We start from the raw sequence: 13227 nt of genomic DNA on the forward strand, positions 1-13227 counted from the left end.
ATTGGGCAGCTAACAGTCATTAATTCCACGTCTGCGATTCAAAGTCAAAATAATGAAATAAAATTTATTGTCCAACTTATAATACCCCAACTTGCATGCAAAAAGCAGTGTCAAGAATACTAGATAAACGTCAGTTTCTGACCTGAAATACAGTTACCACAAATAAATAGTACGACTTCTCGAATAATACATATGCATGTTCGCAGAAATGCTTTCAGTTACTTCGAAATACACTGACGCCCCAGCACACGGAACTCACGAAATACTGGAAACAGACCAGCTCCAAACACGTGTGACTCGGCTGCCAATTTAGAATACCGTGTGGGCTGCGGTTCTTAGCCACCCGGAACAAATAAATTTGTGCAAGTGCTCGCGCACACCGTATGACGGTGGTTTCCAAATCTCCTCACGAGAGAAAAATATTGTTTGCTACGTGAGAAATCAGAATCTGCGAAACATGTTCAGAGCACTGAATGAACGGGAGTCTGCGTGCGTATCTTTTACAAACAATCAGAAAAATTGAAGGGAGGGATGTGCAGCAAGTTCCGTATTTGCATCTTGTTGCTATCGCAGCGACAATGTTGTAGATCGACCGATTACAACACTACGACTAGAAAATTTTAATTTTAAAGTGAATACAGGTACTACGTTTATCTTAAAGGGAAAACAGATACTAAATTTTACAGGAGATCAAGATGTTTCTGTTAGAAGGCTGTACAGTCCATAATAAGAATGCTTGTCGGGCCAAATCACCGTGAGCGTTAAAATAATCATCCCACAGACGCATCAGTTTGAACACTTCCATTTGGTAAAGCACTGTGTCCGTCTACCTGGAGAAATCCGTAACTGCCTCCGACAAGAATCGTCGACCGCTTAAGGCCTTTTTTAAGGGACTGAAGACGTGATAATTGCATGGACAGAGATGTGTACTAATTGCATCATCAACTGCCCGCTTGCAGTTGTCCCTAATGGATGAGGCCTTACCTTGCCGATCGACCAGCGTCTTGTGTCGAATAGCGACCAGCAGGGAACTTGCCCCACCATTCCATGACCGTGTTTTTCGACAGACATGCTCCCCATATACTGTCTTCATTCTCCAATGGATGTTTACCAGTGTTTGTCCTTCGGTAGCCTAGAAAAAATAACAGCACGTCGCTCCTGTTTGGACACTAACACTTTGCCTACATGTCGGTGCTTATGTTCTCACATCGGAGTCACGCTAGATTGTAAATATGCAGCATCAACGCCTTAAAACCGAAACTTTTTGGTCCACCGTCACACTTTTGCCAATTCACAGGCTGATCTTATTTATCAAAATTCCTATCTTAGACTGCACTCCGTCTTCAGGCCACAAGTGGTCCATCTGGACCATCCGACCGCCGTGTCATCCTCAGTTTAGGATGCGGATAGGAGGGGCGAGTGGTCAGCACACCGCACTCCCAGTCGTTATGTGTGTGAAATCGTATGGAACCGCTAAGGTCATCAGTCCCTAAGCTTACACACTACTTAACCTAAATTATCCTAAGGACAAACACACACACCCATGGTCGAGGGAGGACTCGAACCTCCGCCGGGACCAGCCGCACAGTCCATGACTGCAGCGCCAAAGACCGCACGGCTAGTCCCGCGCGGCCCAGTCGTTATGATGGTTTTCTGTGGTCGGAGCCGCTACTATTCGGTCGAGTAGCTCCTCAATTGGCATCACGAGGCTGAGTGCACTCCGAAAAATGGCAACAGCTCATGACGACCCAGATGGTCACCCATCCAAGTACCGGCCACGCCCGACAGCGCTTAACGTCGGTGATCTGACGGGAACCGGTGTATCCACTGCGGCAAGGCCGTTGCCCATCTTAGCCTGCGCCTCACCTTGTTGCAGGATGGTGTGATAGTGTGGCAATGACGACGGCCAGTGCCAGGTTTGACAATTCTGTGTTGAAAATTATTTCTTCAGATCCATTACATATGTGTTGCAGGTAATGACAAGAGGCCTATATCGTCATTGTGAGCTTGAGCCCATAGGGCTACAGTTCCATAGTGTACAATATGAAATATGTCACATTAACGTACATAGTGGTTGGGCAAAAATATCGAGATAAATCCACGCTTGAAAATAAATGTAGATGCTAGCCACTCCTGCTGGTTGCGCTGTTGTATTTCACCGAGGACGACATGTGTGCTACGTCGTGAACACGTTGCTGTCGTCAGTAGTAGTCAGGATAGTGTTCCGTGTAGTTTTCATTGTATTATGTCGGAGCCAAATTAATTCGAATGTGGGAAAACTGTTGGTACTCCTATGGTTGGTGCATCCTAACCGAGGGAACCGACGTATTTGGTGTTGCAAGAGACACTACATCGAAGATTGTAAGTTGCATAACTGGAAAGCAGAAAAAAAAATCATCCGCTAACTCACAATGCGGACGAAAACGTTCATTGAATGATCTTGACGCACGGACACTGAAGAGGATTGCGACGATAAATAAGACTATAGCTTGCAAAAGTCACTACAGAACTGAATGTCACACTCATGCTTCCTCTCAGCCCCACATACATACGAAGGGAGCTCCTTAAGCTGGGAATTGCAGGGGCGAGCTGAAATCCCTAAATGCCTCATCAGTGATGCAGATACTCGTAACAGGAAAATGTGCTACCGAAATCATAAAACCTGGACTAGGGAGCAATGGAAGACAGTCATTTGGTCGGATGAGTCTTGTTTCACACTTTTTCCAACTTTCGAGTTTACGCCCCAAGACCGAACATGGCAGGAGTTCGGCGATTACTTCGGCAGCCAAGTCCTGGTACTCCATGGTCCCCTTGGGTTCTCTGCAAGGTCACATTACTGATAATGGTTACGTCACCATTTTGGCTGACCGGGTCCATTCCAATGTACAAAGTTTATTCCCCAGTAGTGATGCTGTGTTGGAACACGACAGAGCTCGTGTTCAAGCAACTGATATCGTCGAGGACTCGTCTTGTGAATTATCGCGTCTAACCTGGGCAGCACCGCCTCCAAGATCTCAATATTACTTAGCCTTTGCAGTCTACTTAGGAGAGAAGGGTTCTGGATCACTATCCACCTCCATCATTGTTATCTGAACTTGACACTATTTTGCAGAAAGAACGGTATAAAATACTCTTGGAAGCCAAACAGGAACTGCAGTTTGCCCCTCCGAGACGACTGGAGACTGTTTTCAATGCTAACGGGTTTCCAACATCGTATTGGGCATGGTAATGTTTCGGGTTCTTGGTGTTTCCATATTTTTGTCACCCTTTCATTTACGGATTATATTCGTCTATACAATGTGCTACTCTGTGGCACCTGCGAAACATTTCCAGGTCAAATGACTGATACGTCTTACTTCAAGGTTTGTTCTCATAAAAGGAATTTTGGAAATGTTCACACCTGATATCTTCTACACGTATGGATTCGCCAGTGCCCCACTGATATGTGTCCATTATATATTGCGGAAACTTAGTTCATCCATAAATAAAAGCGCAGCGCACGGGTCACAGATCATTCAACATTAATTGCCTTCTTCCTGCATTTGACACACAATAAGGAACACACCACCTGCACCGTCACGTCAGTCAACGTTTCTCTTCCGTCACCTTTCTACCATTTGATTCCTCAGTCTAGATAGTCGAGAAAAACATACGTTGAACAACGACATCTCCTTCATGTAAAATGAAAGCAGTACATTACACTGTTTTTGAGATGCGGACGATTTAATGTTTCATGGAATTTTTTATCAACTGTAGTAACTTCAGAAATTATTTAAGACTTTTACCACCCTTGGGAGGGGAAAGATGTTGACTGCACAGTAGTTTTTCTGGAATCATCAATACGTTGTGAATTTTCGCATGTGTAGGCCTACTACAAATACACTGCGGAACAGAATTAATGATTCACTTTTCGAAACCACGTAATCGGTCTCCCGCTGCGATGTAGAAGATCGAAATTCGGCTCAAAGGTGCCTACAACCTTGCTCTATAATGGTACACAAATGTGGCACACGGGGACATCAACATCGCGCTCGCCGACGCTCCCAACAGCCAGGTGTCGACACATCTCAAAAAAGCCCGAAGCTCAGAAGTTCATGTGAGGTGTAAGATGGGTTAGTGTTGTCACACTGGCACCAATTCCACCACATTTCTGTCTGACGCCACATTCCACATGAAGGGAAGTTCGTCACATCCCCGTTTACCCAATCTGACACACAGTTTGCTATTCCTTTTGATACCTCAGCGATGGTGGTCAGCAAAGCGACGCCCATAGTAGAAATCGTTCGGTTTTGCTTATGGGTACAAGATGAAAACGTTTCAAACCCCCAGCGCTTAGAATCGTCAAAAAATTGACATAAACATCGTTAATAAACCACCCGTTCCCTCGGGGCGTTGATTCCCACACATTTCATGATCTAAAACAACAGTTCGAAAATTCAACTCTTCTTTAAGGACTTAACGTAATCGTTACCCTTTTCAGTGCAATGGGACTGCAATTTTTGCTCTGTTGCACAGAATGCAACCGCTAGGGACCGTTCAAAACCATTCGAGAAAATTTCAACGTGATCCGAAGTAGACGAGGGTGCTTTGCTTTTTCAGCCCTCCTTTATTCCCCTCAAACGGTGTGAAATTGTTGGAGGGGGGGGGAGGTTGGAGGGGGAAGAAGGGCTTGCGACATTGACCACCCATTTCGTCAACATCCTTGGTGCCACCTGCCCTCTTCGTTGAGCACTTTCATAATGTAGAGCGACCGAACCCAGTTCCCTCTGAGCAGCCTTAGCGTACGGATCTCCGTGCCGGCACGTTCACAGGAGCTCAGTCCGTCAGTTCACCTGATGATGGCGACATGTATGATCGCCGAAATATTGTGCCCGTTGGACACTATAGACCGGCAGCACACCCGTGGATATTTTGATCACTTTATAACTGTTTGGAAAATATCATGTGCAATATCAGCCGTTCCATTCTCTCTAACGTGATTTGTAATAAGACTGAATCGTCTACCAATTCTACTTGTTGAATGTTAAGTGAAGGTCATTCACAAACATAAGGAATTGAGGAACTGAAGTGGTCCCAAAGTTGAAGCCTCTGGATACTTCCTCTGCGCCTTCTCCGTTGTCACTAAATTTTCTACCCATCCAATATTGTTTAAATCATTTAGCACAACATTTTGCATTCGGTTGGTTAAACACGATTCAGACCAGTTGTGTGTAAAGCCATCAACTCTATAAGACTTCAGGTTTTGGTTTTGTAAGGGACTAACATGACCCATACAATCAAACACCTGGTGATTTAGTTTTATTTAAGGCTGTTATTATTTGATGAGTGAATGTATATATAGCATTCTCAATCGAGAAAGCTATATAGAATGCAAACTATGATACACACAGCAAATTGTTTCCACTTAAGTGTGAGATTACTCTTGAGTACATTACTTTTTCGATTTTTTTAAAAGGAAATTGAACGAAAAATCTTTACGTCTGCTTTGTCTCCTTTCCTATAAAGAGGTGTAACAATTACACATCTTTAAACTGTCTGGAAAAATTCCCTGTAGCAGTGTTGCATTGCGTATTATCACCAAGGACTTTAGTTTTTAAGTTCGAACAACTCTTCAAAACTCTCTTTGAAAATACATCAAGCTTTTGTATTTTAAAATATTTATAATTCGATTAATTTCAGTGAAGGATGTTGACGCTGCTTCTAATTGCTTAAAGTTTTGTGGAATGACATTTTAAATATATTCTCTTACTTCTTCAACTAAACCATTTAATCCTATTTTTGCTGCTACATTTAGAAAGCGATTATTAAAAGTATTTACAGCTTAGTGTCATTCATCTTAAATGTTACGATATTTTATACACTGACTGATTGTCCTGCCTCTCATTTCGTAATTTGCCACGTAGTTTTAATTTCATCACCTGAATTATTGATTTCTGCCAGGACATATATACTTCTTGACATTTTAATGGCTTTCAATAAGGTAATGCAGTGTTCAAAAAGATTTCGGGCTTGCAGCCGGTCGTCGTAAACTTCATTGCACGATATTCCGGCTGGACAACTGCCAGCCATCTTCAGGTGAGCCGAACGAGGACTGACGAACACGTTCTCCGCTCCAGCTTATATAGTGCGCTGATAGTACTGCCGCGCATGCGTTGCAATTGCGGAGACAGAAGGGCCACACCGCCCAGCGGCAGCGCCCTCGCTGGTGGAACTGCAGTACTCAGCTGCCGCCGGCATTCTCGCTGGCCGCAGCTATCGAAGTCTTCTGGCGTCTTCGTCTCGAGCAAATTTCGGAGATGACGGGATTCTAGGCGTTATTCAATTGGTAACCACTGTCACGGTTTATTAGATTTCCCGCAATACGTATTTCAACTGATTCTTTGATAATGGAGTCCCGAAAAGTTGTTGCAGTGGCCAGAATCGAAGTTTTGTCGTACTCCATTGAATGTCCGTTAGAAATACAATGTTCCGCAACTGCAAACTTACTGAGTTGCAGTAGGCGAGTGCAACGTTGATGTTCTCTACAATGCTCTTCCACTGTACGCATTGTCTGTCCTATATAGGCCATACCACACTGACACGGTATTTTGTAAATTCCCACCTTCCGCAGTAACAAATCATCTTTCACCGTTCCCAGCAAATCCGAAATCTTAGAAGGCGGACGAAAAACCACTTTCACATTAAAATGATTAAGAATCCTTGCTATCTTTAAGGAGATATTTCCGACAAAGGGAAGAAAAGCTAGGGACTTGACTGGCGCGTCCTCTTCTTTATCCACTTCCAGGTTCCTGGCTCTAGTTGAGAAGGCCCTGTTAATTTGCCGGGTCGAGTACCCATTGTCTCTGAATACCGTCCTCAAATGTGTCAGTTCCTTAGGCAATTTCTCAGCATCCGACACTGTGTGTGCTCTGTGTACAAGGGTTTTAAGTACACTCATGGTCTGGGATGGGTGATGGCAACTTGAAGAATGCAAATACAAATCAGTGTGAGTGGGCTTGCGATAGACAGAATGCCCCACAGTGCTGTCACTCTTCCGTTTAAGCAAAACATCCAGGAATGGAAGGCAGCCATCTTTCTCTAGTTCCATAGTAAATCGAATATTCTCATGGATCGAGTTAAGATGATGAAAAAACTCCATTAACTTTTCTTCTTCGTGGCGCCACACTATCAAAGTGTCATCGACGTATCTCCAAAAAACAGTTGGTTTACAGACCGCTGATTCAAGTGCTCTCTCCTCAAAGAGGTTAGCCACCGGAGGAGACAGACAGCTGCCCATGGCGACACTGTCAGACTGTTCAAAATATTCCTGGTTAAACATAAAATAAGTTTAGGAAAGAGTATGTCGAAACAAAGCAGTAATGTCCGATTCAAACTGTTGACCAATTAGAGTCAAGGAATCCGCAAGAGGTACTTTCGTGAAAAGGGAAACTACATCAAAACTCACTAGAATATCCGAACTACTTAAGTGGAGAACCCCCAGTCTGTTAATAAAATCAGCAGAGTTCCGTATATGGTGTGAACATTTGCCAACAAATGGTCTCAACAAAGAAGCTAGATATTTGGCTAAATCATATGCGGGTGCATCAGTATTACTCACTATAGGCCGTAAACGCAGACCTTCTTTATGCACTTTAGGTAGACCATACATTCTCGGTGGTACGCTACCATGTGGTCTTAACCGCTTGATGGGCTCTGGAGCTAGCGAGGAAGAGTTCAAAAGAGCACAAGTCTTCCGTTGCACACGTGCTGTTGGCTCTTGATCAATTCTCCGATACATAGTATTATTAAGCAGACTACTCCAAATACAACCAACGAGGTAACAAAACGGTACAGTTACCTTTATCAGCCTTAAGCACCACTGTTTCCGGATCTTCTCGAAGGTGCCGTAGTGCAGCCCTTTCTTCAGCGGTAATATTACTGCGTTGAGGAGGAGCTTTCAGAAGAACCCGACCAGTTTCCCTTCTCATTTCTTCAGCAGCGTCCACAGGAAGGCGACGTACAGCTTGTTCAACACACTTACGAAACTTATAAGAGGTACTGCACTTGGTGTAGGTGCAAAGTTAAGACCTTTGCCCAAATCCGACAGCGTCGCTTCGTCTAAAATCTTCTCCGTGAAATTAACCACGGAACGTCGTGCAATGAAGTTTACGACGACCGGCTGCAAGCCCGAAATCTTTTTGAACAGTTGATTCGCCGGGAAAATTTCAAATTTTACATCAAAGTAATGCAGTATTTTCTGTAGTACGCCAGTACTGTCGAATACTGACTTATTATGGCCTTTATATATATTTTCCTCTTCCTTTTATATGATATTTTAATTCCGTTAGTTATCCATAGTTTACTTTTTTTTAATGGATTTTTGTGATAACATTTTAGGAAAGCTGCCTTCAAATATTGACACAGTTACCACGGAATAAATTGAATTTGGCATTCGCATCTCTTTCTTTATGTATCTCATCACACTTTGCCTCATTTAACTTAGTCTTAAAACATTGTATACTGTTCTCATTCATAAGCCTCACTCCTTTTTATGAAACTGCCTCAGGAGTGATGAGTGCCAAACAGTTTATTTTCATTAACTGTGCATCATTACCAGATAGTCCATTAACAGTTTCAGCCTGAGCATTGCCTACAAAAATGTTATCTATGAGTGTCCTCTTGCTGCACATGAGTTAGAAAATGGGCTACTGGATTTAAACATCCAAATCATGATTCTAGTTTATTTTTCCTGTCGAGATCTTTTAAGGCATCTGCACTGAATCTCTACAAACTGTTAGCTGTTTCTTTTTGTCTGAGAGGTAGCTCAATAATGCATCTTAATTTTCCAAAGATGATTGAAAGATTCCTAGAGGGAATCTGTAGGCTGTTACAATTATCAGAGAATTATTCTGCAGTAACAATTCATAAGCAATATTTTTGTCTTTGTGACCAACTTTTACATATTTTGCGACTCCTCCTTTTTCCATTTTAGATCTATATGAAAATGATGCTAGTCTATAATACCTGATATTTAACTTCTCCGTCCTTGTGTTTATATGCTATTTAGAGAGACACAGAACATCCACCACTTCAGAATTTTCCACATTTTCCAGGAATACAAGAAGCTTAATTATCTTGTTTTTCAATCCTCTAACGTTCTGATGAAACAAATTCAATCCTATAACGTTCTGATGAAACAAATTGATTTCATTTTTTCTGAAACTGTTGCATATACTATGGTTCAGTTCTTTTCTAATTTATTTCAATACTCTCTGTCCACAGTTTGGCTCTAAACTTAAAAAATCACAGGGATTTTGTCTTGTGAAAGATATTCAGCTAACGTTTCTTTCTGCCTCCCATTCCGGCGCAGGCCATGACTTGTGTATTCCCATCTCCGAAGTACAGTGACGTCGTAGATACGAGACCTTGTTTCAGTCACAATCAATCCGCACAACTCTTTGTTAACGCCGCTTACAGCCATGTCAACGCAGAGCTGGTTATGGCGCTGTAAAACCTCTACAAACCTCACACGTGTGTGTACAGTTGCTGCACTTATTTCCTCTAGGTCACTTTTAATGCCATATTCAAAGTTGCTCGCCAGACTGTTTCCTGCTCCTCCTACAGCAAGTACCCGATCATCTTCATCAAAATCTCTGCACAAGGCCCCTATGTTATCTGTCATCTGGCTAAGCTTGTCACTGCGTTTTACGATACTTGTGGCCTTATAATCTACACCTAACTCTTCCTGTAGCATTTGGGTTACACCTCACCCGTGACTGCTACTCTAGCAACAATAATCTTTTGTTTCTACGTGAATTTGCTACATTCCTAGTCACAAGGTCGTGTTTATGATTCTGCTGCACTCTACTTAGCTTAAAAATTTATTGAGGCTCTTAGCTTGTTTCAGAAAACTGATTACTAACGGGAATCTGAAATGTTATTTCTCAGGCTTCATCCCTTTGCCAATTACTTGTTACCTTATCCCAGATCCCATTGCCTCTTTCCCCTTCAACCAGTCTATTATAATTCTGCCTGAAGGGCAAAATCTTTCTTCCTAGTTCTACGACTTTCTGGTCTCGGCTACATAATCTATAACTCCATGGAAGTGCCTAAACTGACACTTTATTGACTTCCTCACTGCATTCACGCCAATGAAACACTAACATATTTTTCCTATACAAATTAAGCTACGACTACATCCACATTTGTCACACAAGGCGCTCCTTTTACAGTAAACTAAAAGCACTGCAAAATACTTATAAGTGTTAAAAGGTGATTTACACAGCTAGCTTCTAGATGGTAGCAAGATGTGTAAAACACGAGAATGTAAACAACACAAAAATGTTCGCTGAACGTAAGTTTTAGTTAGTAGGAGACACGATGTGATGGAAATTGAAAAGCACGCTATTTTCGAATAACAGTCTTAAACAGACGCTATCAATAAGTTATGCAAAACACTGTCATGAGAACAAAACAACACCTAATCCTTAGAGTGCCGGCTAATGTTAACGTAAGCTTTAAAGACACCACGGAACGTCAGTTTTAAAACACAGAAGACACAAAACGAAAGCATACTAGATGAAACAAATTTCTTACAACAATATTACACAGGCACTATCCGGAATTTACGGGAAGCACTGCAGTGTATCCTAAATCTCACAAACATATTTAGTAATGCTGCAGTATATCGTTCATAGGGGCTCGGTGGATATAGTTAACCTTAGGCATTCAAGTGTAGTCATTATTAAGTAACGCTTGTGGACATTTTAGAAATAGGAGCGTAATTTCAGTTTTATTTCGTACCGACAGATTACAAGTCAATGTTATCGTTTAGTAACAGATGTAAATTTTGTTTCAGAGTTGCTGAGTTAGGCTGCCACTGACGCTTGACGCAGCTCATAGACGAGGTATGCCGCAGAAGTTAATTAACATCTCGACCTGTGGCGGTCAACCACGAATGTTTGTTCCTTTGAAGAGAGGCTCCAGAACACCTCCAAAGGGCAGACGGTGTTCCCATGTTATCCAAACATCTGTCAAGTGTCTAGGAAAAATACTTTACATTTTATTTCACTTTAAGGCTTCTTTGATATACTAGTGGAATTTGAGCGTCTTCATTTCTTATAAAACACGGCGACAGCAGGTATTATTCATATTTTAATTTCATTGTTCCTGAGGGAACGATAAGGAATATGGTGCAGTCTGAGACTGTGGAGACAGGTTATATTAGTAATACAGGGTGATTCAAAAAGAATACCACAACTTTAAAAATGTGTATTTAATGAAAGAAACATAATATAACCTTCTGTTATACATCATTACAAAGAGTATTTAAAAAGGTTTTTTTCACTCAAAAACAAGTTCAGAGATGTTCAATATGGCCCCCTCCAGACACTCGAGCAATATCAACCCGATACTTCAACTCGTTCCACACTCTCTGTAGCATATCAGGCGTAACAGTTTGGATAGCTGCTGTTATTTCTCGTTTCAAATCATCAATGGTGGCTGGGAGAGGTGGCCGAAACACCATATCCTTAACATACCCCCATAAGAAAAAAATCGCAGGGGGTAAGACCAGGGCTTCTTGGAGGCCAGTGATGAAGTGCTCTGTCACGGGCTGCCTGGCGGCCGATCCATCGCCTCGGGAATTTGACGTTCAGGTTTATACCAACGTTTAATACACCACCTATCAGGAGGTTTAACACCATACTTCGTTCGAAATGCACGCTGAACAACTGTCGTCTATTCACTTCTGCCGTACTCAATAACACAAAAAGCTTTCTGTTGAGCGGTCGCCATCTTAGCATCAACTGACGCTGACGCCTAGTCAACAGCGCCTCAAGCGAACAAATGTACAACTAAATGAAACTTTATAGCTCCCTTAATTCGCCGACAGATAGTGCTTAGCTCTGCCTTTTGTCGTTGCAGAGTTTTAAATTCCTAAAGTTGTGGTATTCTTTTTGAATCACCCTGTAGATCACACTGTATATGAGACGAAGTATTACAGAACACTAAATTCCGTCCCACGCGTAGGCTTTTACTAACAGTGCAACACTAACGACGACGTCTAGAGTCAGGCCGCGCCCGGGAATCATAGACTGCTGATGAATGGTCACGACCGCTAGTGACCGAGAGAGCTCTGATGACAGAACGATACATCATGGACGGCCAGATTCCCCACGTGTTACCTTTCACGCGAATGTATGGTAATGTGAATTTTTCAACAAGACAATGTTCGTCTACAGGTCCTACCTGTCTGTGTGAACTGTCTGAATGATGTTGAGGAACACTCGTGGCCGGCAAGAACCCCAGTGCTGGTATCAAGGATATCAAGCACCAGATACAGTAGATGTGGGTTAGTTTACCTCATAAGAGGATAGATACAAAGGCTTTATAACACCGTTTCCAGCGGAATCACTGCACGCCTCTTGGCCAGGGAGAGGGGGAGTGTGCAACGTCATACTGATAAGTACTCTCATATCCAAGTGATTCACAAATTTGACAATTTTATAACGCTGATATACACTGAACTGCCGAAGAAAGTGGTATGGGTATGCGTATTCAAATATAGAGATATGTAAACAGGCAGAATACAGCGCTGCGTCGGCAACGCCTACTTAAGACAACAAGTGTCTGGCACATTTGTTAGATCGGTTACTGCTGCTGCAATGGCAAGTTGTCAAGATTTAAGTGAGTTTGAACGTGGTGGCATAGTCGGCGCACGAGCGATGGGACAGAGCATCTCCGAGGTAGCGGTGAAGTGGGGATTTTCCCGAACACCCATTTCACGAGTGTACCGTAAATATCACGAACCGGTAAAACATCAAATCTCCGACATCGCTACGGCCGAAGAAAGATCCTGCAAGAACAGGACCAACGACGACTGAAGAGTATCGTTCAACGTGACAGAAGTGCAACCCTTCCTTGTTTCAGATTTCAGTGCTGGGCCATCAACAAGTGCCAGCATGCGAACCACTGAACGAAATATCGTCAATATGAGCTTTCGGAGCCAAAGGCCCGCTCGTGTACTCTTGATGACTGCACGATACAAAGCTTTACGCCTCGCCTGGGACTTGGACTGTTGACAACCGGAAACATGTTGCCTGGTAGGACGAGTCTCGTTTCAAATTGTATCGAGCGGATGGACGTGTACGGGTATGGAGACAACCTCATGAATCTGGGGACACTGCATGTTAGCAAGGGATTTTTCAAGCTGGTGGAGGCTCTGTAATGGTGTGGTGCGTGTGCAGT

General features: G+C 42.8%; 1 protein-coding gene and 1 pseudogene across 1 annotated transcript in view; both read right to left on the minus strand.

Annotated features, from left to right (window-relative positions):
- Nucleotides 1–13227, minus strand: part of LOC126252344 (diuretic hormone receptor-like) — a 589551-nt gene that overhangs the window by 344042 nt on the left and 232282 nt on the right. The gene's annotated exons all lie outside the window — the stretch shown is intronic.
- Nucleotides 1729–1846, minus strand: LOC126253920 (5S ribosomal RNA; annotated as a pseudogene).

Source organism: Schistocerca nitens, chromosome 4, assembly GCF_023898315.1.
Source record: "Schistocerca nitens isolate TAMUIC-IGC-003100 chromosome 4, iqSchNite1.1, whole genome shotgun sequence".
NCBI lineage: Eukaryota > Metazoa > Arthropoda > Insecta > Orthoptera > Acrididae > Schistocerca > Schistocerca nitens.